This window comes from Pristiophorus japonicus, chromosome 8, assembly GCF_044704955.1.
Source record: "Pristiophorus japonicus isolate sPriJap1 chromosome 8, sPriJap1.hap1, whole genome shotgun sequence".
Taxonomy (NCBI): Eukaryota; Metazoa; Chordata; class Chondrichthyes; family Pristiophoridae; genus Pristiophorus; species Pristiophorus japonicus.
Window position 1 is genome coordinate 236,565,749 of NC_091984.1, and position 24,667 is coordinate 236,590,415.

Consider the following 24,667-nt stretch of genomic DNA (forward strand, 5'->3'; position numbering starts at 1 on the left):
TGAATATATTTCTTTTTCACCCCCCCGAGAGATCAGGTCCATTGCTATGAAATTGATGTACGTCATCGAGTTACCTCAAATCCACAGCACAGGAGCAGGCCATTGGGCCCCACCGCTCCGTGCCGGGGTTTATGCTCCACACCAGCCCCCTCCCACCCCTCTCCATCTCACCCCATCACCATATCCTTCTATTCCTCTCTCCCCCATGTGTTTATCCAGCCTCCCCTTAAATGCATCGACACTATTCGCCTCAACCCCTCCCTGTGGCAGCGAGTTCCACATTCTCACCGCTCTCTGGGTAAAGAAGTTTCTCCTGAATTCCCCATTGGATTTATTAGCGGCGATCTTATATTTTTGGCCCCTAGTTCTGGTCTCCCCCACAAGTGAAAACATGCGTCCACCCTATCGAACCCTTTCATAAATTTAATGACCTCTGTCAGGTCACCCCTCAACTTTCTCTTTTCTAGAGAGAAGAGCCCCAGCTTGTTCAGCCTTTCCTGATACGTGTAACCTCTCAGTTCTGGTATCTGGCAAATCTATTTTGTGATCCTGCTCCTGGCGCCTCTATATCCTTTTTGTAATATAGCGACCAGCACTTTGCACAGTACTCCAAGTGCGGTCTAACCAAGGTTCGATACAGAGGAGGGTTGTATTAGTGTCAAACCAGGTACAGAAAGAGAAATGAAGAGAGAGAAAGACTGGATTAAGAGAGAAAAGAGGAGGCAGAAAGGATAAGTAAGAAAAATAATGCCTTCATCCTATGCTGTATTCCTTCTGACAGATGTTGTTGCAAGTAAGCCTTTGCATACAGACATTTGTGTCTGATCAATACAGCCACCTTCAAATTAACAGACACCCATCCGTTATAAAACTGTCACACCATGTAGCTGTGAAGTTAAAAGATGGATAAACTACGAGATGCCATTGTGTCTATGCACCCACGCACACCTTCACCCTCCCAGGGTCTTGTTACAGCGTCTGTCCATATCAACGGGATAATTAAACTGCTGGTCGGATTGAGAAGTTACGGACACAGTTAAACAACTTGTGTTTATAAAGCACCTTTAACGTAGTAAAACATCCCGAGCCCTTCACAGCAGCGATTATCAAACAAAATTGGACGGCAAGTCACATAAGGAGATATTAGGACAGGTGACCCTCAATTTGGTCACAGAGGTAGGTTTTAAGGAGCTTCTTAAAGGAGGGAAGAGAAGCGGAGAGGCTTAGGTAGGGTGTTCCAGAGCTTGGGGCCCAGGCAGCTAAAGGCACGGCCACCAATGGTGGAGCGATTATAATCAGGGATGCTCAAGAGGGCAGAATTAGAGGAGCGCAGACATCTCGGGGGGTTGTGGGGCTGGAGGTGGTTACAGAGATAGGGAGGGGCGAGGGCCATGGAGGAATCAATAGCAGTCCCGTTTGATTAACCCTTCACTAACCGTGGGTAACTATTCTAAAGCCTCAGTCTGCAACTTTCCTGTTTCTGATGGGCCCAGTTTGTAGACTGACCCTCCCCTGAAATGCCAGCAGCTGCTGTGTTGCCGCTGTGAGCCCCTCCCTCGCGCTGTCGAGCAAATTCACTTCCCCCCCCCACCCCCGGTCAAACGTAAAAATCCCTCCGCCATTCATGTTCACGGTTACTCGCCCAACCGAAGCCTCAATCTCCCCCGCCCCCGCCACCCACGGTCCCACAACAACCGGGGGCCGCCGCCGCTAGCACGCGGTGCCCGTGTCCGCGGAGATTCGCCACGGGTAATCAACGGGTCGGTCAGCGTCTGACAGAGGCAGGTAAGTGTTGTACTTCGCGGGGGTGGCACGGGGAAATGACTGAAGCAATTCTGATCAACGATTCCCCCCCACCCCCACAACCCCCGACAAACTTCCACCCTTTTCCCTTCCGGTATCCCACTCCAGAGACTTCAGCACAAAAAGCTAGGCTGACGCTCCCACGGCAGTGCTGAGGGAGTGCCGCACTGTCGGAGGGGCAGTACTGAGGGAGTGCCGCACTGTCGGAGGGACAGTACTGAGGGAGTGCCGCACTGTCGGAGGGACAGTACTGAGGGAGTGCCGCACTGTCGGAGGGACAGTACTGAGGGAGTGCCGCACTGTCGGAGGGACAGTACTGAGGGAGTGCCGCACTGTCGAAGGGACAGTACTGAGGGAGTGCCACACTGTCGGAGGGACAGTACTGAGGGAGTGCCGCACTGTCGGAGGGGCAGTACTGAGGGAGTGCCGCACTGTCGGAGGGACAGTACTGAGGGAGTGCCGCACTGTCGGAGGGACAGTACTGAGGGAGTGCCGCACTGTCGGAGGGGCAGTACTGAGGGAGTGCCGCACTGTCGGAGGGGCAGTACTGAGGGAATGCCGCACTGTCGGAGGGGCAGTACTGAGGGAGCACCGCACTGTCGGTGGTGCAGTACTGAGGGAGCGCAGCACTGTCAGAGGGGCAGTACTGAGAGAGTGCTGCACTGTCGGAGGGGCAGTACTGAGGGAGCGCAGCACTGTCAGAGGTGCCGTCTTTTGGATGAGACATTAAACCGAGGCACTGTCTGCTCTCTCAGGTGGATGCAAATTATCCCGTGGCACTATTTCGAAGAGGAGCAGGGAAGTTATCCCCAGTGTCCTGGGGCCAATATTTATCTCTCAACCAACATCACTAAAACAGATTATCTGGGTCATTATCACATTGCTGTGTGTGGGAGCTTGCTGTGCAAAAATTGGCTGCCGCCTTTGCTACTTTACAACAGTGACTACACTCCAAAAGTACTTCATTGGCTGTAAAGCGCTTTGGGACGTCCCGAGGTTGTGAAAGGCGCTATATAAATGCAAGTTCTCTCTTTGCTTTCAGATGCTCCCAGACCCACTTTCATTTCCTATTTTTGTTAAAGATTTCCAGCACTTGGAGTTTGTCGTTTCATCTCCACAGGTTTCTCCAATTTGAAGCCTCTCTATTGAAGCGGCGCATGTAGATTTTAAACTGCGGGCCTTTGTAATACTCTCTCTTCATTTACCTCGATCACAGTGGGGATACGGTGGGCTGTTAACCTTTCTTTGATCATTTTAAAAGCTTTGTGAATAAAATGGCAGCTTGCGTCGGGCTTTGTGAGCGGCAAATCACCGGGGTACTCGGAATCAATCTCCATTAATGGCTCCCAACCAGCTCACAGCAGCAAGTGACCCAATTCGCTGGAAGGTTGGTTAAACGGCGAGAGTTCTCCCGCGAGTGCTTGGGAGGTCGCTAATCCTTGGCTCCACCTAAACCCCGGGCATTGCTCCTGTGGTGTATGTAGCACACAAATCACTGACTCCACACGGTCTGGTGTAAGTCTAACTGCTGTGACCTTCGTCCTTTATTGTTCAGCTCCAGAGTGCCTCCCAGGTGTGGTGGTCAGCCTTATATAGTCCTTGTTACAGGTACTACCAGGGTTTCCCACCGCAGCGCCCTCTGTGGTGTGGCATAGTACTTACAATACATTTAAGGTACTGGGACGATACACACATCATTACATAACATCACCTTCCCCTCCCCCACCTGGACGCAGGACAACGATGCACACATCATTACATAACATCACACTTGTCCAACGGAAGGCAGGTGGGCATAGACAGTGCGTTAGTATGGTACATATTATCTGGTACATTAACTGGTTATTGACTGGTAGCGGAACCTTGATTTCCTTGTTAGCCGTTATCATTAATTGTACTTCATCCATTATTTTACACAAATACAGTGGCCATTCAGCATAAAAAAAGTAATTCTTATTATAAATTCACTATCTCACATTAATATAGCTCATTTGAGACTTGCTCTGCCAAACAGAAGTCCTTTGTGGGGACCACCTCTTTGTAAGGCCCTTTTCAGACTCCCGGGTGCATTTCTTCTTTAAGGCGCCATCTTTGATGCAGGAGGATTCCACGAGGCTTCCCCTTGGGCGCCGCCATCTTTGATGCTCTGCAGCTCCGACACGATGCCGCCGCCATCTTCTTCTCCGCCGCTCCGGATGCCCTCCGCCGTCGCAGCCTCGGCTCCCTTCCGCTGCCACCTGACTTGCCGCCTCCCCCGCGGCCTCCCCCGCGGCTGCCATGGCCGCCGCCCGACGCTACCAGCTCCTCGGCGGGGCCCGCCCAACGGCCTCTTCCTCTGCGGGGCCCTTCCGAACCGCCGGCCCCTGGATCACTCAGCACTCCGCCCGCAGCGCCCCGCCGGCTCACCCCCCACCCCCACTAGGCCCCTCTGTGCAGGGCTGCTTGCCTGTGGGGGCTGAGGCTGCAGGGTCTCTGTGTGAGGCCCGGGCCTGGGGCTTGCCTGTGGGGACTGGGGCTGCAGGGTCTCTGTGTGAGGCCCGGGCCTGGGGCTTGCCTGTGGGGGGATTGAGGCTGCAGGGTCTCTGTGTGAGGCCCGGGCCTGGGGCTTGCCTGTGGGTGGATTGAGGCTGCAGGGTCTCTGTGTGAGGCCCAGGCCTGGGGCTTGCCTGTGGGGGGATTGAGGCTGCAGGATCTCTGTGTGAGGCCCGGGCCTGGGACTTGCCTGTGGGTGGATTGAGGCTGCAGGGTCCCTGTGTGAGGCCCGGGCCTGGGGCTTGCCTGTGGGGGCTGGGGCTGCAGGGTCTCTGTGTGAGGCCCAGGCCTGGGGCTTGCCTGTGGGGGGATTGAGGCTGCAGGGTCTCTGTGTGAGGCCCGGGCCTGGGGCTTGCCTGTGGGTGGATTGAGGCTGCAGGGTCTCTGTGTGAGGCCCAGGCCTGGGGCTTGCCTGTGGGGGGATTGAGGCTGCAGGATCTCTGTGTGAGGCCCGGGCCTGGGACTTGCCTGTGGGTGGATTGAGGCTGCAGCTCCAGCTCGGTCGGCGCTGTTCTCTGGGGACCCGGGGCACGGCAGCACCCCGGGGAGCAGCAGCCTGTGGAGGAATGAAGTCTTCCCAGCTCCCACGGACCGTCCCCATCCACCTCCGGCCGAGGAGTGTCGGCCCATCGCCTGCAACGACCCACAGAGGTAAAGCGCGCGTCTCGTCCCCGTGGGATACCTGCACCATCGCTCTGCCGAGAACAGGTATCAGTTCCCTGGTGTAGGTACGCAGCTTCGCCGTGACCGGGACCAGCTCGGGTCGTGCAGCCGGGTTAATCCACAGTTTATCAAAAGTTCTCCGACTCATCAACAACGGACCCGAGCCCGTGTCCACTTCCATACTCACAGGGACTCCGTTAATTTTTACTTCACTTATCACTGGGGGCGAATCGTCGGTACACGTGTACAGTCCAAGCACCTCATCATCTTCTACCTGCTCCTCGCTGAACAGTGGATCATCCCCCATCTCCTCAGCCACATGGTGAGTCCGATTTCTTTTACACATACGCTGAAGGTGGCCTTTCAGGTGGCAGGTATTGCACGTATACTCCGCAAACCTGCACCGGTGAGCCCCGTGGCTTCCTTCACAACGCCAGCATGGTGCTGCTTGATTGGCCCCCCTCGGCGGACTCTGAGCTCCAGGATCCCGAGGTCCGTGCTCTCTGCCCCGGGCAGAGCCACATTCTGCAGTTTTGTCCGTGGTGGGCGCTACCCTGTTGGCCTTAGTCAGGGTGACTGTGGGTTCCGTGGCCAGCAGCTTGTGAAGGAGACCCTCGTGGCCAATCCCCATGACGAAAACGTCCCGCAAAGCCTCGTCAAGGTGTGCCCCAAAATCACACGGCGCCGCGAGTCTCCTGAGGTCCGCAGCATATTTGGTGACATCCTGGCCCTCGGGTCTGCAGTGATGGTAAAATTTGTATCTGGCCGTGAGGATGCTCTCCTTCGGTTTCAGCTGGTCACGAATGAGTTCAGTCAGCGCCTCGTATGACTTGTCCCTGGCGCTCCCAGGTGCCAGCAAATTCCTGACGAGACAGTAAACCTCATCTCCACAACTGGAGAGCAATATCGCCTTACGCTTCTCTCTCATTGCATATGTGTCCTCCATCAGGTCATTTGCTGTGAAGTAGTACTCGAGCCTTTCCGTAAAGGCCTCCCAATCATTGCCCACGGTAAAATCCTTTACCAAGCCCAGAGTAGCCATGGTTGCGTGGAGTTTGTCCGCTTCCTCGTTGCCAATGTAGCACACACATCACTAACTCCACACGGTCTGGTGTAAGTCTAACTGCTGTGACCTTCGTCCTTTATTGTTCAGCTCCAGAGTGCCTCCCAGGTGTGGTGGTCAGCCTTATATAGTCCTTGTTACAGGTACTACCAGGGTTTCCCACCGCAGCGCCCTCTGTGGTGTGGCATAGTACTTACAATACATTTAAGGTACTGGGACGATACACACATCATTACGTAACAGCTCCGATGGAGAGAGAGCATGCACAGGAAGGAACTCGAGCTGTGGGGTGAGAGGCTGCAGAAAACAGCGGTACAGAGGGACCTCGGGGTTCTCGCACATAAAACACAAAATGTTAGCCTGCAGGTACAGCAATTAATCAGGGAGGTGAATGGAATATTGGCCTTTATTGCAAAGGGGATAGAATACAAAAGTAGGGAAGTCCTGCTACAACTGTACAGACTATTGGTGAGGCCACACCTGGAGTACTGCGTACAGTTTTGGTCTCCGTATTTAAGGAGGGATATACTTGCATTGGAGGCTGTTCAGAGAAGGTTCACCAGGATGATGTCAGCTGTGGCTCAGTGGGCAGCACCCTTGGCTCTGAGACAGAAGGTTGTGGGTTCAAGTCTCACTCCAGGGACTTGAGCACAAAAATCTAGGCTGACACTCCACGGCAGTGCTGAAGGAGTGCTGCGCTGTCGGAGGGGCAGTACTGAGGGAGCGTCGCACTGTCGGAGGGGCAGTACTGAGGGAGCGCCGCATTGTCGGAGGGGCAGTACTGAGGGAGCGCCGCACTGTCGGAGGGGCAGTGCTGAAGGAATGCTGCACTGTCGGAGGGGCAGTACTGAAGGAGTGCTGCACTGTCGGAGGGGCAGTACTGAGGGAGCGCCGCAGTCGGAGGGGCAGTACTGAGGGAGTGCTGCACTGTTGGAGGGACAGTACTGAGGGAGTGCCGCACTGTTGGAGGGGCAGTACTGAGGGAGTGCTGCGCTGTTGGAGGGGCAGTACTGAGGGGGTGCTGCGCTTTTGGAGGGGCAGTACTGAGGGAGCGCTGCACTGTTGGAGGTGCCATCTTTCGGATGAGATGTTAAACCGAGGCCCAGGCTGCTCTCTCAGATGGATGGAAAAGATCCCATGGAACTATTTCGAAGAAAAGCAGAGGATTTGTCCCCGGTGTCCTGGGACCAATATTTATTCCTCAATCAACATCACTAAAACAGATTATCTGGTCATAATCACATTGCTGTTTGTGGGAGCTTGCTGTGCGCAGATTGGCTGCTGCGTTTCCCATATTACAACAGTGACTACACTCCAAAAGTACTTAATTGGCTGTAAAGTGCTTTGAGATGTCCAGTGATTCTGAAAGGCGCTATATAAATGCAAGTCTTTCTTTCTTTTCCCACCTCACACATCAGCAGTACTAAACTCCTGACGAGGTGATCCCATTAGTGCTGAGTAGCAGACAGATACGTTGTGGATTTGCGGACACAGGGAACTGAGTCGGGAACGCCTCGAATTACTCAACCCGGGACACTCACGGCCAGCAGGGAGGGATAAGGTTTCCAGCCCATCAGGCCATGGATCACAGGAAGTCGAGCCCATCCTTCACAAGGATGATACCGGAAATGCAAGGATCTACGCAACAGGAAAGGATGAACATGCTGGATCTCTTTTCTCTTGAAAAGAGAAGGCTGAGGGGTGATCTAATAGAGGTCTTTAAAATTATAAAAGGTTTTGATCGCGTAGATGCAGAGAGAGTTTCCAGTTGTGGGGAAGAGTATAACTAGAGGCCATCAATATAAGACAGTCAGTAATAAATCCAATGGGGAATTCAGGAGAAACTTCTTCACCCAGAGAGTGGTGAGAATGTGGAACTCGCTGCCACAGGGAGGGGTTGAGGTGAATAGTATCGATGTATTTAAGGGGAGGCTGGACAAGCGCATGGGGGAGAAGGGAATAGAGGGTTATGCTGATAGATTTAGATGAGGAAAGACGGGAGGAGGCTCGAGTGGAGCATAAACGCCGGCATGGACTGGTTGGGCCCAATGGTCTGTTTCTGGGCCGTATATCCCATGGAGTCCTGTGCAAGATGTGGAAGAAGAGGACAGATTCCACTCTTACAATGACAGCAAAGTGATTCGATGAAAGTTTCTCTTTAGCCCGTTGCCAGCTTTGTCTACGATCCAGCCAAGGGCGAGGAGTGTTTGTGACAGCGAGAGAAGCGAACAGCAGAGCAGTGACTGATGGCGGTATTGTTTATAATGGACACAACATTCCACAAGGAGTGATGCAGCGAAACCGATAAATCACCCGCACCTCAGGGACTGGCACCAGCTGTCCAATTCTTTACAGGTATCCCTTTTTCCCAAACAGTCATCGTCAGCAGTGTAACAACCTTCAGTGGAATGGCACGTTCTTTACAACAACAACAACATGTATTTATATAGCGCCTTTAACGTAGTGAAACATCCCAAGGCGCCTCACGGGAGTGTTATGAGATAAATAATTTGACACCAAGAGAAATTAGAGCAAGTGACTAAAAGCTTGGTTAAAGAGGTAGGTTTTAAGGAGTGTCTTGAAGGAGGAGAGAGAGGTGGAGAGGTTTAGGGAGGGAATTCCAGAGCTTGGGGCCCAGGCAACAGAAGGCACGGCCACCGATGGTGGAGCGATTATAATCAGGGATGCTCAAGAGGGCAGAATTAGAGGAGTGCAGACATCTCGGGGGGTTGTGGGGCTGGAGGAGATTACAGAGATAGGGAGGGGCATGGGCTATGGAGGGATCGGAAAACAAGGACGAGAATTTTGAAATCGAGGTGTTGCTTAACCGGGAGCCAATGTAGGTCAGCGAGCACAGGGGGTGATGGGTGAGCGGGACTTGTGTGGGTTAGGACACGGGGCAGCGAGCACAGGGGGTGATGGGTGAGCGGGACTTGGTGTGGGTTAGGACACGGGGCAGCGAGCACAGGAGGTGATGGGTGAGCGGGACTGGGTGCGAGTTAGGAAACGGGGAGCGAGCACAGGGGGTGATGGGTGAGCGGGACTTGGTGTGGGTTAGGACACGGGCAGCCAAGTTTTGGATCACCTCTAACTTACGCAGGGTAGAATGTGGAAGGCCAGCCAGGAGTGCGTTGGAATAGTTAAGTCTGGAGGTAACAAAGGCATGGATGAGGGCTTCAGCAGCGGATGAGCTGAGGCAGAGGCGGAGACGGGCGATGTTACAGAGGTGGAAATATTCGGTCTTAGTTATAGTGCAGATATGTGGTCGAAAGTTCATTTCAGGATCAAATATAACACCGAGGTTGTGAACAGTCTGGTTCAGCCTCAGACAGAAGTTGGGGAGAGGGATGGAGTCAGTGGCTAGGGAACAGAGTTTGTGGCGGGGACCGAAAACAATGGCTTTGGTCTACCCAATATTCAATTGGAAAATATTTCTGCTCATCCAGAACTGGATGTCGGACAAGCAGTCTGACAATTTAGAGACCGAGGAGGGGTCGAGAGAAGTGGTAGTGAGGTAGAGCTGGGTGTCATCAGCGTACATGTGGAAACTGACGCTGTCTTTTCGGATGATGTCACCAGGGGGCAGCATGTAGATGAGAAATCCCAGAATCCAAAGCAGCAGAGGAAGTGCTCTATCACTGGGGCCTGAGCCGCCGAGCATTCAATCCCAGAGATAGAGCACTTTCTCTGCCGCTGTGCATGCTGGGTAAAGTGCTCCCCATTCCACACAAGCTGTTTCTCACAAAACGCGGTGCCCCCTCGCACACACAGGCATACACTGCCCTGACAGGAAGTAAAGCTACAAGAGGAAGGGCCAGTGATCCCCACTTTGTGAAAGCTCCACTGTGTCAGCCGTAGCTCAGTGGGCAGCACTCTCGCCCCTGGGTTAGAAGGTTGTGGGTTCAAGTCCCACTCCAGGGACTTGAGCACAAAAAATCTAGGCTGACGCTCCCAGGGCAGTATTAAGGGAGCGCCGCACTGTTAGAGGGACAATACTGAGAGAGCGCCGCACTGTCAGAGGGGCAGTACTGAGGGAGTGCTGCACTGTCGGAGGGACAGTACTGAGGTAGCGCCGCACTGTCGGAGGGGCAGTACTAAGGGGGGGCAGTACTAAGGGAGCGCTGCACTATCTGAGGGTCAGAACTGAGGGAGTGCTGCACTGTCGGAAGGGCAGTACTGAGGGAGCCCTGCACTGTCAGAGGGGCAATACTGAGAGAGCACTGCACTGTCAGAGGTGCAGTACTGAGGGAGTGCTGCACTGTCGGAGGGACAGTACTGAGGGAGCGCCGCACTGTCGGAGGCACAGTACTGAGAGAGCACCACACTGTCAGAGGGGCAGTACTGAGGGAGTGCTGCACTGTCGGAGGGGCAGTACTGAGGGAGCGCTGCACTGTTGGAGGGGCAGTACTGAGGGAGTGCTGCACTGTCGGAGGGGAAGTACTGAGGGAGCGCTGCACTGCTGGAGGTGCTGTCTTTTGGATGAGACGATAAAGCGAGGCCCCGTCTGCTCTCTCAGGTGGATGCAAAAGATCCCAGGGCACTATTTTAAAGAAGAGCAGGGGAGTTCTTCCCGGTGTCCTGGGGCCAATATTTATCCCTCAACCAACATAATAAAAACAGATTATCTGGTCATTATCAGATTGCTGTTTGTGGGAGCTTGCTGTGCACAAATTGGCTGCCACACATTACAACAGTGACTACACTCCAAAAGTACTTAATTGGCTGTAAAGTGCTTTGAGACATTTTAATGAGCAGATAATTTCTTTTTTTGTGATGTTGATTGAGGGATAAATATTGACTCCAGGACACTGGGGAGAACTCCCCTCCTCTTCTTCAAAATAGTGGCTATGGGATCTTTTACTTCCACCCAGGAGAGCAGACAGGGCCTCGGTTTAGCGTCTCATCCGAAAGACGGCACCACCGACAGTGCAGCGCTCCCTCAGTACTGCCCCTCCGACAGTGCAGCGCTCCCTCAGTACTGCCCCTCCGACAGTGCAGCGCTCCCTCAGTACTGCCCCTCCGACAGTGCGGCGCTCCCTCAGTACTGCCCCTCCGACAGTGCGGCACTCCCTCAGTACTGCCCCTCCGACAGTGCAGCACTCACTCAGTTCTGCCACTCCGACAGTGCAGCGCTCCCTCAGTACTGCCCCTCCAACAGTGCAGTGATCTCTCAGTACTGCCCCTCCGACAGTGCGATTCTCCCTCAGTACTGTCCCTCCGATAGTGTGGCACTCCCTCAGTACTGCCCCTCCGACAGTGCAGCACTCCCTCAGCACTGCACCTCTGACAGTGCGATTCTCCCTCAGTACTGTCCCTCCGATAGTGTGGCACTCCCTCAGTACTGCCCCTCCGACAGTGCAGCACTCCCTCAGCACTGCACCTCTGACAGTGCGATTCTCCCTCAGTACTGCCCCTCCGACAGTGCAGCACTCCCTCAGCACTGCACCTCTGACAGTGCGATTCTCCCTCAGTACTGCCCCTCCGACAGTGCGATTCTCCCTCAGTACTGCCCCTCCGACAGTGCAGCGCTCCCTCAGCACTGCCCCTCTGACAGTGCAGCACTCCCTCAGTACTGCACTGGGAGTGTCAGCCTAGATTTATGTGCTCAAGTCAGTGGAGTGGGACGTGAATGCACGATCTTCTGACTTAGAGGCAAGATTGCTGCCCACTGAGCCACGGCTGACACTTTACATGAGAAAAGCTGTTCAGAAAGCCTTCAACAGCCAGGACAGCTATATGGCAGGATGGTAATAAGGCCCGCTCTCCCATGGTTACTCCCAGCAGGAAGTTCAAGTGCTCCCCGCCCAGGAGTTCCAATCCACACTGGTGTCCACTGATGATGTGGGGCTGGAGTCCACATTCGGATAATCCAAGCATGGAGCGGGTCTGATGGGCTGAATGGTCTTTTCCCTCTCTCCAAACCTTATATTTTAAGCGTTACTTACAAAAGCTGAAGAAATCCCTGCAAAAGCAAAATACTGCAGATGCTGGAATCTGAAATAAAAACAGAAAACGCCGGAAATACTCAGCGGGTCAGGCAGTGTCTGTGAGGAGAGAAACAGAGTTAACATTTCGGATCTGTGACCTTTCATCAGAACTGACCAAGAGTCACAGACCTGAAACGTTAACTCTGATTCTCACCAGAGATGCTGCTGGACCTGCTGAGAAGAAATTTCTACATTGCTGCCACACTTCAACAGTGTCTGCACTTCAAAAGTGCTTCTTTTTAATTAATTCACGGGATGTGGGCGTCGCTGGCAAGGCCGGCATTTATTGCCCATCCCTAATTGCCCCTTGAGAAGGTGGTGGTGAGCCGCCTTCGTGAACCGCTGCAGTCCGTGTGGTGAAGGTGCTCCCACATACGCTGACTTTGTCGGAGCGGTTTGGAACAACTGAGTGTCTCGCTGGGCCATTTCAGAGGGCAGTTAAGAGTCAACCACATTGCTGTGCATCTGGAGTCACATATAGGTCAGGCCGGGTAAGGACGGCAGATTTCCTTCCCTAAAGGACATTAGTGAACCAGATAGGTTTTTCCAACATTCTGGTAGTTTCATGGCCACCATTACTGACACTGGCTTTTTAATTCCAGATTTACCTAATTAAGTGAATTAAATTCCCCAGCTGCCATTGTGGGATTTGAACTCATGTCTCTGGATTATTAGTCCAGGCCTCGGGATTACGAGTCCAGTAACGTATTGGCTGCAAAGCGCTTTGGGACATCCTGAGGTTGCTATAGAAACACAAGTTCTTTCTCCTTTGCTTCAAACGCCCTAGCTACGGACCAAACCCTCAACATCACTGCTCATTAATGTCTCGCCACTGTCGATGATAGTGTGTTTGGTGAATTCTAGATAAATTAACCAACAAAAATGATCAGTTTGAGAGATGAAAAATGGATATAATGAAAGCAGCTGTTAGAATTCATGTGACGGCTGGGAGAGTGATTAGAAGTGGTGGTTGCAGTTAATGACATGTTAAATCTCTATTTATTCAACAAGGAGACTTCGTTCATTAAAAGAACTTCAAAGGGACGTACCTCCCCAGTGCTCACCTCGCTCCTGTTGTGCCTTGCCACCGATAATCATCACTTGAGACAGCGCACAGGCAACCCAGGTTTCAAGAGATTGACAAAAGGGCAAATTGAGGGCCGAAGTCAGGAAGCTCGTCTTCACACCGAGTGTGGAATGAGCTCTGGGTAGGGAACGAGGCAAAAAGGTGATGCCAAAGGTCGTTAGATGCTGTGATTGTGGTGGGGGCCGAGGGGGGAGGAGGTGGGGGAACTGCAGTGTCAGCCTTGGCTCAGTGGGCAGTGCTCTTGCCTCTGAGTCATGAAAGGTCGTAGGTTCCAGTCCCACTCCAGGGACTTAAACACAAAATCCAGGCTGACACTCCAGTGCAGTACTGAGGGAGCGCCGCACTGTCAGAGGGACAGTACTGAGGGAGTGCTGCACTGTCGGAGGGACTATACTGAGGGAGTGCTGCACTGTCGGAGGGTCAGTACTGAGGGAGTGCTGCACTGTCGGAGGGGCAGTACTGAGGGAGTGCTGCATTGTCGGAGGGGCAGTACTGAGGGAGCTCTGCACTGTTGGAGGGGCAGTACTGAGGGAGTGTCGCACCAGCGGAGGTGCAGTACTGAGGGAATGCTGCACCGTCAGAGGGGCAGTACTGAGGGAGCAGCACACCATCAGAGGTGCTGTACTGAGGGAGCGCCACACCATCGCAGGGGCTGTACTGAGGGGGTGCCGCACTCTCAGAGGTGCAGTACTGAGGGAGCGCCGCACCGTCGGAGGGGCAGTACTGAGAGTGTGCTGCACTGTCAGAGGGGCAGTACTGAAGGAGCGCTGCAATATCAGAGGGGCAGTGCTGAGGGAGTGCTGCACTGTCGGAGGGGCAGTACTGAGGGAGTGCTGCACTGTCGGAGAGGCAGTACTGAAGGAGCGCTGCAATATCAGAGGGGCAGTGCTGAGGGAGTGCTGAACTGTCGGAGGTTCAGTACTGAGGGAGCGCTGCACTGTCGGAGGTTCAGTACTGAGGGAGTGCTGCACTGTCGGAGGGACAGTACTGAGGGAGTGCTGCACTGTCGGAGGGACAGTACTGAGGAGTACTGCACTGTTGGAGGTGGCGTCTTTCAGCTGAGACGTTAAACCGAGGCCCCGTCTGCTCTCTCAGGTGGATGTAATCATGACATTATCGAAGATCAGGGGAGTTCTTCCTGGGGCCAATATTTATCCCTCAAGCAACATAACAAAAACAGATTATCTAGTCATTATCACATTGCTGTGTGTGGGAGTTTGCTCTGCGCAAATTGGCTGTCGCGTTTACAACAGTGACTACACTCCAAAAGTACTTCATTGGTTGTTGTAATGTATGCACCTGTGAGTATGCTCATAGGTCTGAAGGGGCTGCTCCTCAAATTCTGGTTACATATCAGTCCCACGCTCCTGATCTTTGGGCACCCAGTGCGGAGGAGAACGAGCAGGTCAGAGGGCTTCCTTGTGGGACTGCTCCTGGGCCTGGCCAAGGGGGCCATCAGCCTGTCCAGGCAGTGGGCGGTCGAGGGGGTCAGTTAGCCTGACTGCCTGCCTCTCTTCCACAGTTACGTTTGTGTCAGGGTGTCCCTGGAAATGAGCACACGGTGTCCACCGGTACGCTCGCGGCCTTCCACGAGAGTTGGGCACCAGAGGGACTGGAGTGCATCATCACCCCCGGCAACAGAATTTTAATTGATTTAAGTTTTTGGTCAAAAGTGAATTTGGTTATTTGTCGAGTTTTAGTGCCCCCTTTAGGGCATTTGATTGATGGTTTCAAATAAAATAGTTGTAAACCTTTTGATTGTGCCCTTAAAAAAGGGGCACTTGATTTAAAAGTCTTACAAAAATAGTTGTAGAGCTGTTGAGTTGTGAGTGGCTTAGCCAGTCACGTGATGTTCACAAGATTCAATAAAACCCCGGCCAGTTGGGTTCGGGGGATCCACGATGGGGCAGGTGATTGTGAGCCTGGTGGATGAACCGGTAATGTGTAGTGCGATTGTTAAACCTTTGCTAATAAACCAACGAGTTCTTAATAGCAATGTGTTGCTCTGAATTCTTAAGCACAGAACCCTTGAAGCAAATACATTACCGCTGTAAAGTGCTTTGAGACGTCTGGTGGTTGTGAAAGGCGCTATAGAAATGCAAGTCTTTTTTTCTTTAGGTTTCCATAGAAGGATGGGCTAGAGGGGCCGAATGTCCTCCCTTAGCCGTCCCGATCTTTTGTGATCTCTTGTTGTACCGGTATCAAGCTGGTAGCCAGCGCCCTGTTTATATGGCTTCAGGGGTTGGGGGCAGGGGGGAGAGGGGGGGCGGTGGTAGATGACCCTGGAGTAATCCGCTAAAGTAAATCCTCTAGAGTCCCGGACCACGTGAACCGGTTGGTGTAATTCACAGCCCCCCAACGCTGGCCAATGATCTGGGTGAGCACGATGGTCGGATGTATTCCTGGAGGTTTCATCACATGACCTCCCACCTCCAACTGCCCCGCCCCCACACTCCCGCCATTGGCCACTCGACACATCCATCTCGCGACGCCCTACCCTCCCCAGCCAATCGGAAAGTTGAACAGACTCGTCATTAACCTGATTGGATGGTTCTTGACTGTGAGTCAAACAACCATTTTTTCCCCATCTCCCACATTTTTATAACCAATAAAAATATAAAAATGAAAAGAAAATGAAAAAAAACACACAATTTTAGTCAACATCCCTTTGATTTATCTCCCGGGGATTTTGCTCACAGCAGTGTCCTGTAGATAAATCCTCAATTCCCGGTGAATCCAGGAATGAAGATCGGAAGAATAGGGAAGTCACTCTTACTGGGAGGGTGAGAGTCTGGGTGGGGTAGAGGAACAAAGGGATCTTGGATACAAATACACAAATCAACTAAACGTTGCGACACAAGGCCGTAAAAAGCAAACCAAGAACTAGGGTTTATTTCAAGAGGGATAGAATTGAAAAATAGGGAAGTTTTGCTAAACCTGTATCGAACCATGGTTAGCCCACACTCGGAGTGCTGCGTACAGTTCTGGTCGCCATAATATAAAAAGGATATAGAGGCACTGGAGAGCGTGCAGAGAAGATTTACAAGGATGATATCAGAAATGCGAGGGTATACATGTCAGGAAAGGATGAACAAACTGGGTCTCTTTTCACTTGAAAAAAGAAGGCTGAGGGGTGACCTAACAGGGGTCTTGAAAATGATGAAAGGTTTTGATCGAGTGGATACAGAGAGAATGGGGCTGACATTGGCCCCTTATTTCAGGCCCATCATCGTCTCACCAGCAGTAACGGGGCGGTAATGCCTTACCGACTGGGGGCAGGCGGTGCGGCCGCGTCCCAACTGTCTGCCCCGCCCGGCGCTCTGACCCCTTGCCGCCTGTTGCCGACCCCTTCTCCACGAGGCGGGGGAAATTGCCCCGCAGGAGCGAGGCCGCCGGCGCAAGGTGCCCCCGACAGCTTCGCTTAAACGGGAGGGCGCACCGCCGCGGCTGCCATTTTGTTTTAATTGTCGGCCAGTGGGCACCACGGAGGCCTCACGAGCCCTTGCAGCGCCCCTCCCCCCCCCTTTAAGCGAAGGGGAGCGGCATCGCTGGGCATCCATGCGACGGGCAGTGTTTGTTTGTCTTCAGATGCTCTGATAATGACTCCACGAGGCAATGTGTTTCACTTGAACTGCAGTGACCTTACTCCATTTAATTTAACTCCTGAGTGAAGATCACACCTGGTGGCCTGCCTTTTACACTCGGCCTGGCACACCTGTACAGGTAACCTACAAGTCTCCCACTGCAGTGCCCTCTGGTGGCACACCTTAGTGACCATACGGCTGGTGTACAAGTTTCCCATAGTAGTGCCCTCTGGTGGCACATCACATGTAATAGTACAAACAGTCAACATGTCTGGATACGTGACAGTGATAATTCGAATAATTAGAATTAGCCGCCTCAAACCGAGCAGAGGGCAATTTCCAGCCTAATGTTTCCACTTGTGGGGAAGAGCATAACTAGAGGCCATCAATATAAGATAGTCACCAAGAAATCCAATACAGGAGAAACTTCTTTACCCAGAGAGTGGTGAGAATGTGGAACTCGCTGCCACAGGGAGGGGTTGAGGCGAATAGTATCGATGTATTTAAGGGGAGGCTGGATAAACATACGAGGGAGAAGGGAATAGAGGGTTATGCTGATAGATTTAGATGAGGAAAGACGGGAGGAGGCTCGAGTGGAGCATAAACGCCGGCATGGACTGGTTGGGCCGAAAGGCCTGTTTCTGTAGCCGAGGTAACCCTATGAAACATTCATCTCCAGGACACTGTTGTGGGTAATAGGTGAGAAAGTTAACTGGAGAATTACAAAACAAAATGATTTACTAGTTATTGAAATATTGGGGATGTGGGGGAGGGAGGGAGGGGGCTGTTTGACTAGGTGGAGCCCTCGGGGACAGGAGGTCATATAACAGAACCTCCGGGAATACGCCCAACCTGAGACAGCAACCCTTCACCGTGTCAGAAATCGCAGGCACAGAATGAGCTTCCTGTCACTGCATGCCAGCGTAGCAGTCCCCTGGGGTCACAACGCTGCAAAAACTGTGGGGAAAAAAAACATCCCTTAAAATGACCGTGAGACAACATTATAGGTGGTCTCTCGTATCGAGGATGCCTTGCTTCCACGCCAAAGAGGGAGGAGTTCACAGGTATTTCAATGAAGGACTTGATATTCCGGATCCCGAACCACATCCTGAAGGGTGGGAGATGCCTGTGAGTTGATTTTTTTAACGTGGGGTGACCGTTGCACACCAGCCACCACACGGGCTTGACAGAGCTGGATCTTGGTCCAGTGGCAAGGGTTAACCAGGACGACTGGAGACCAGCTCTGCTGCACGGGCCGAGTGCGCGCACACATATCGCAGTGTGGGCTGGGTCCGTGCTGCCCCCTGGGCCCTCGCCTCTCCTGGGCCCCGAACTCGCGCCTCTCCTGGGCCCCGATCACGTCCCTCTATGACCGTGAGACAACACAGTTGAAGGGAAGCGAGTGTGGTGCTGCTTACAGTGAGGGCCTTTGTAGGATTCTCTCGGCCGCTCTACGGACCTACAACAACAACCTGTATTTATATAGCGCCTTTAACGCAGTAAAACGTCCCAAGGTGCTGCACAGGAGCGTTATCAAATAAAATGTGACACCGAGTTGCATCAGGAGGTATTAGGGCAGGTGACCAAAAGCTTGGTCAAAGAGGTAGGGTTTAAGGAGCGTCTTAAAAGAAAGACTTGCATTTATGTAGCGCCTATCACAATCACCGGATGCCCCAAAGCACTTTGCAGCTAATGAATTACTTTTTGATGTGCAGTTACTGTTGTCATGTAAAGCAGGAGAGAAAGGTAGAGAGATTTAGGGAGGGAGTTCCAGAGCTTGGGGCCCAGGCAACAGAAGGCACGGCCACCGATGGTTGAGCGATTATAATCAGAGGTGCTCAGGAGGCCTGAATTGGAGGAGCGCAGATATCTCGGGGGGTTGTGGGACTGGAGGAGATTACAGAGATTGGGAGGGGCGAGGGCCGTGGAGGGATTTGTAAACAAGGATGAGAATTTTGACATCGAGGCATTGCTTAACCGGGAGCCAATGTAAGTCAGCGAGCACCAAGGGTGATGGGTGAACGGGACTTGGTGCAAGTTAGGACACGGGTCGGTGAGCACAGGTGGTGATGGGTGAGCGGGACTTGGTGCGAGTTAGGACATGGGACAGTGAGCACAGCGGGTGATGGGTGAACGGGACTTGGTGCAAGTTAGGACACGGGTCGGTGAGCACAGGTGGTGATGGGTGAGCGGGACTTGGTGCGAGTTAGGACATGGGGCAGCGAGCACAGGGGGTGATGGGTGAGCGGGACTTGGTGCAAGTTAGGACACAGGTCAGCGAGCACAGGGGGTGATGGGTGAGCGGGACTTGGTGTGAGTTAGGACACGGGTCAGCGAGCACAGGGGGTGATGGGTGAGCGGGACTTGGTGTGAGTTAGGACACGGGGCAGTGAGCACAGGGGGTGATGGGTGAGCGGGACTTGGTGCAAGTTAGGACACGGGTCAGCGAGCACAGGGGGTGATGGGTGAGCGGGACTTGGTGCAAACATAGAAACATAGAAACATAGAAAATAGGTGCAGGAGCAGGCCATTCAGCCCTTCCAGCCTGCACCGCCATTCAATGAGTTCATGACACGGGTCGGTGAGCACAGGTGGTGATGGGTGAGCGGGACTTGCTGCGAGTTAGGACATGGGGCAGCGAGCACAGGGGGTGATGGGTGAGTGGGACTTGGTGTGAGTTAGGACACGTGGGGGACAGCCGAGTTTTGGATGAACTCCAGTTTACGGAGGGTGGAAGGTGGGAGGTTGGCCGGGAGTGCGTTAGAATAGTCGAGATGCAGTCTGACCACCCCATCGAGCGTTGCATAAGTTATCGGAGCTAATCTGTCTAGAGATCCCAGCAGGTCTGTGTAGGCACAAGCCAGCCACGAGCAGAAATGGCAACATCACACTGGGCCATTGATAAAAGGTGCTAACTTTTTTTAAAATTAATCTTTAAAAAAATAATTCTGTTGTCTGCTCTGATTTATCTCCTAAGTTAAAGTTGTTTACTTCTGTCCCTTGATCTTCAGCTCGAAATACCAGCTCCAATTTTACTCGTTAATTCCCTTGTGCTGTCTCATCAGAAACTATTGCCTGATTCTGAGACAACAACAACCTGTATTTATATAGCACCTTTAACGTAGTGCGATGTCCCAAGGCGCTTCACAGGAGTGTTATGAGATTAAAAATTTGACACCGAGCCGCATAAATAGAAATTAGCGCAGCTGACCGAAAGCTTGGTCAAAGAGGTCGGTTTTAAGGAGCGTCTTGAAGGAGGAAAGAGAGGTAGAGCAGCGGAGAGGTTTAGGGAGGGAGTTCCAGAGTTTGGGGCCCAGGCAACAGAAGGCATGGCCACCAATGGCGGACCGATTATAATCAGGGATGCTCAGGAGGGCAGAATTAGAGGAGTGCAGATATCTCAGGGGGGTTGTGGGGCTGGAGGAGATTACAGAGATAGGGAGGGGGCGAGGGCCATGGAGGGATTTGAAAATAAGGATGAGAATTTTCAAATCGAGGCGTTGCTTAACCGGGAGCCAATGTAGGTCAGAGAGCACAGGGGGTGATGGGTGAGTGGGACATGGTGCGAGTTAGGACACGGGGCAGTGAGCACAGCGGGTGATGGGTGAGTGGGACATGGTGCGAGTTAGGACACGGGGCAGTGAGCACAGCGGGTGATGGGTGAGTGGGACATGGTGCGAGTTAGGACATGGGGCAGTGAGCACAGGGGGTGATGGGTGAGTGGGACATGGTGCGAGTTAGGACACGGGGCAGTGAGCACAGGGGGTGATGGGTGAGTGGGACATGGTGCGAGTTAGGACACGGGGCAGTGAGCACAGGGGGTGATGGGTGAGCGGGACTTGGTGCGAGTTAGGACATGGGCTGCCTAGTTTTACAAAGGCTTCAGCAGCGGATGAGCTGAGGCAAGGGCGGGGACGGGCGATGTTACGGAGGTGGAAATAGGTGGTCTTAGTTATGCTGTGGACATGTGGTCGGAAGCTCGTTTCAGGGTTGAATATGACACCAAGGTTGCGAACAGTCTGGTTCAGCCTCAGACAGAAGTTGGGGAGAGGGATGGAATGGGTGGCTAGGGAACGCAGTTTGTGGCGGGGACCGAAAACAATGGCTTCGGACTTCCCAATATTCAATTGGAGAAAATTTCTGCTCATCCAGAACCGGATGTCGGACAAGTAGTCTGACAATTTATAGACCGAGGAGGGGTCGAGGGAAGTGGTGGTGAGGTAGAGTTGGGCGTCATCAGCGTACATGTGGTAACTGACGCTGTGTTTTCGGAGGATGTCGTCAAGGGGCAGCATGTAGATGAGAAACAGGAGGGGGCCAAGGATAGATCCTTGGGGGACCCCAGAGGTAACGATGCGGGAACGGGAAGAAAAGATTCTCTGGCTACAATTAGAGGGATAAGAATGGAACCAGGCGAGTGCAGTCCCACCCAGCTGGACCACGCTGGAGGCGTTGGAGAAGGATAGAGTGGTCAACCGTGTCAAAGGCTGCAGACAGGTCGAGAAGGACGAGGAGATAGTTTACAAAGGATGTCCTTTGTGAGTTTGATGAGAGCCGTTTCGGTACTGTGACAGGGGCGGAAACCGGATTGGAGGGATTGTGCACCCTATGTGTATTGTATTGATGTAAAGAGATCTGTTGCCTAATTTGACTCAAAAACTAGGCCCCATGGAGACCCATGTCTCATTTCTACTAATAGATAATCAAAACACTGTGGATGCTGGAAATCTGAAATAGAAACAGGAAATGCTAGAAATATTCAGCGGGTCAGGGAGCATCTGTGGAGAGAGAAACAGAGTTAATGTTTCAAGGATAAATATTGGACAGGACACCTGGGAGAACTCTGGCTCTTGCTTCGAAATAGTGCCATGGGATCTTTTACATCCACCTGAGAGAGCAGCCGGTGCCTCGCTTTAACGTCTCATCCGAAAAGTGGCACCTCCGACAGTGCGGCGCTCCCTCAGTGTCAGCCTAGATTTTGTGCTCAAGTCCCTCGAGTGGGACTTGAAACCACAGCCGAGTGACTCAGAGGCCAGAGTGCTGCCCACTGAGCCACGGCTGACACGGAATGGGACCTGGAAGAAGATACCGAGGAATGAAGGTAATACATCTCAAGTTAGCGCGCAATCACAATCCCATTGTATCGGACAGCAAGTGCTGATGATGATACTGCTGTTTCCATTTTCAGCTCCTCTGGACCCAACTTTGGTTTTGGTGAGGCCACACCTGGAGTACTGCATGCAGTTTTGGTCTCCGTATTTAAGGAAGGATATACTTGCATTGGAGGCTGTTCAGAGAAGGTTCACTCGGTTGATTCCGGGGATGAGGGGGTTGACTTATGAGGAAAGGTTGAGCAGGTTGGGACTCTACTCATTGGGGTTCAGAAGAATGAGAGGTGATCTTATCGGAACGTATAAGATAATGAGGGGGCTCGACAAGGTGGATGCAGAAAATATATTTCCACTCATAGGGGAAACTAAAACTAGGGGACATAGTCTCAGAATAAGGGGCCGTCCATTTAAAACTGAGATGAGGAGGAATTTCTTCTCGCAGAGGGTTGTAAATCTGTGGAATTCTCTGCCCCAGAGAGCTGTGGAGGCTGGGTCACTGAATATATTTAAGTGGAGATAGACAGTTTTTTGAACAATAAGGGAGTGAAGGGTTATGGGGAGCGGACAGGGAAGTAGAGCTAAGCCCATGATCAGATCAGCAGGCTCAAGGGGCCTAATGGCCGACTCCTGCTCCTATTTCTTATGTTCTTATGTATCTTTACTTGTCCAATGGGGAATTCAGAAGCAACCTCTTTACCCAGAGAGCGGTGAGAATATGGAACTCGCTGCCACAGGGAGGGGTTGAAGCAAATAGTATCGATGCATTTAAGGGGAGGCTGGATAAACATATGGGGGAGAAGGGAATAGAGGGTTATGCTGATAGATTTAGATGAGGAAAGACGGGAGGAGGCTCGAGTGGAGCATAAACACCGGCATGGACTGGTTGGGCCCAATGGCCTGTTTCTGGGCCGTGTATCCCATGGAATCCTATTATCAGCCCTTTACCCTCGCACCATCATCCCTTTTGTCATTTAATCTGGCCTTCCGCCCTATCACAGACCTTCCCTTTTGTTCTCTCCCCCACCCCCCTCCAGCCCCCGCCCCCTCCATTCCCTTCCCTCTGCACTTGCTTTAAACCTATCACACCTCAAACATTTTCCAGTTCTGATGAAAGGTCATCAATCTGAAACGTTAACTCTGTTTCTCTCGCCACAGACGCTGCCTGACCCGCCGAGTATTTCCAGCATTTTTTGTTTCTATCTCATTTCTACCGCATTGTTTCCATCTTAAGAGTTTTTGCCTCGATTTTTCTCTTGTTCCTCCCCCTCCTTCAGTTCTGGCCAGCGAGCATAGGGAGAGATATATCAGCACAGATTCATGGCCTAAAGGTTAAATTACAAGGACAGGTAGCAGAGTCTTAGCTTTTATTGCCTTGAGTTTACAAGGTTATAAGAACATAAAAAATTAGGATTAGGAGTAGTCTACTTCACCATTCAATGAGACCATGGCTGATCTTCGACCTCAACTCCACTTTCCCGCCCGATTCCCATATCCCTCGATTCCCTTAATATTCAAAAATCTATCGAGGTTGATCCAATCGAAGTCTTTAAAGTGACATCGTGATTCGATGACAGTGCAGATACAGAGAAACTATTTCCTCTGCTGTCCAGAACAAGGGGGCATCATTTCAAAAAGAGCTCGGCCTTTTAGAAGTGAAATCAAGAAAGCACGTCTTCACACAAAGGGCAGTGGAAATCTGGAACTCTCTCCCCCAAAAGGCCGTAGATGCTGGGGGCCAATTGAAATGTTCAAGATTGGGGTCGTTAGATTTCTGTTGGGTAAGGGGATCGAGTGATATGGAACCCGAGTGGGGATGAGGGACAGAAGTGCCATGATCTAAGTAAATAACAGAACAGGCTCGAGGAGCTGAATGGTCTCCTCCTGTTCCTATTATCCTGCACAGTTAACTCCTGGGGCACAATTGCAAGGAGCCTACTTGCCACCCAGTACCTTGTCCAAGTAATCTTTACCCGTGTGGAACTGTGAGCCACTGTGGGTCTGCGCTCCGCTAATTCTGCCCTCTTGAGCATCCCTGATTATAATCACTCAACCATTGGTGGTCGTGCCTTCTGTTGCCTGGGCCCCAAGCTCTGGAATCCCCTCCCTAAACCTCTCCGCCTCTCTTTCCTCGTTCAAACTTGCTCCTTAAAACTGACCTCTTTGAGCAAGCTTTTTGTCACCTGCCCTAATTTCTATTTATGCGGCTCGGTGCCAAATTATTCAAATTATTCATCTCATAACACTCCTGTGAAGCGCCTTGGGACATTGAAGATAATCGGCAAACGAGCCAGAGGGGCCAGTTCGTTAGATATATTCCAAAGGGAGTTAGATGTGGCCCTTACGGATAAAGGGATCAAGGGGTATGGTGAGAAAGCAGGAATGGGGTACTGAAATTGCATGATCAGCCATGATCATATTGAATGGCGGTGCAGGCTCGAAGGGCCGAATGGCCAACTCCTGCACCTATTTTCTATGTTTCTATGTTTCACTACGTTAAAGACGCTATATAAATACAAGTTGTTATTATGACTACATGTCCCATCGCAGATGGTCCAACCTTGACTTCATATGCATGTATTTTCACCAAGGAGGACATCACGGAGGAGATCACTCCTGGTTTTGCCAGACATTCTTGCACACACTCACTACTGCTACCGGTGGCTGGTCATTGAGCAGGAGGGGGAACCCTGACCGATCATCCCCTCGCTAACCCAAAGAGTATCGGGGCCAATTGTAGCAAACCGTTGCCCTAACGGAGGCCATTTAATGTGGCCCGTGTCCTGAACCTCGAATCATCAGCTTCTGTATTTCTCAACCATTCATTGGAGGAACTTGCA

At 52.2% G+C, this 24,667-nt stretch overlaps 1 protein-coding gene across 4 annotated transcripts in view; it reads right to left on the bottom strand.

Moving 5' to 3' along the window:
* galnt9 (polypeptide N-acetylgalactosaminyltransferase 9) overlaps window positions 1–24,667 on the bottom strand; it is a 443,197-nt gene that overhangs the window by 314,392 nt on the left and 104,138 nt on the right. The gene's annotated exons all lie outside the window — the stretch shown is intronic.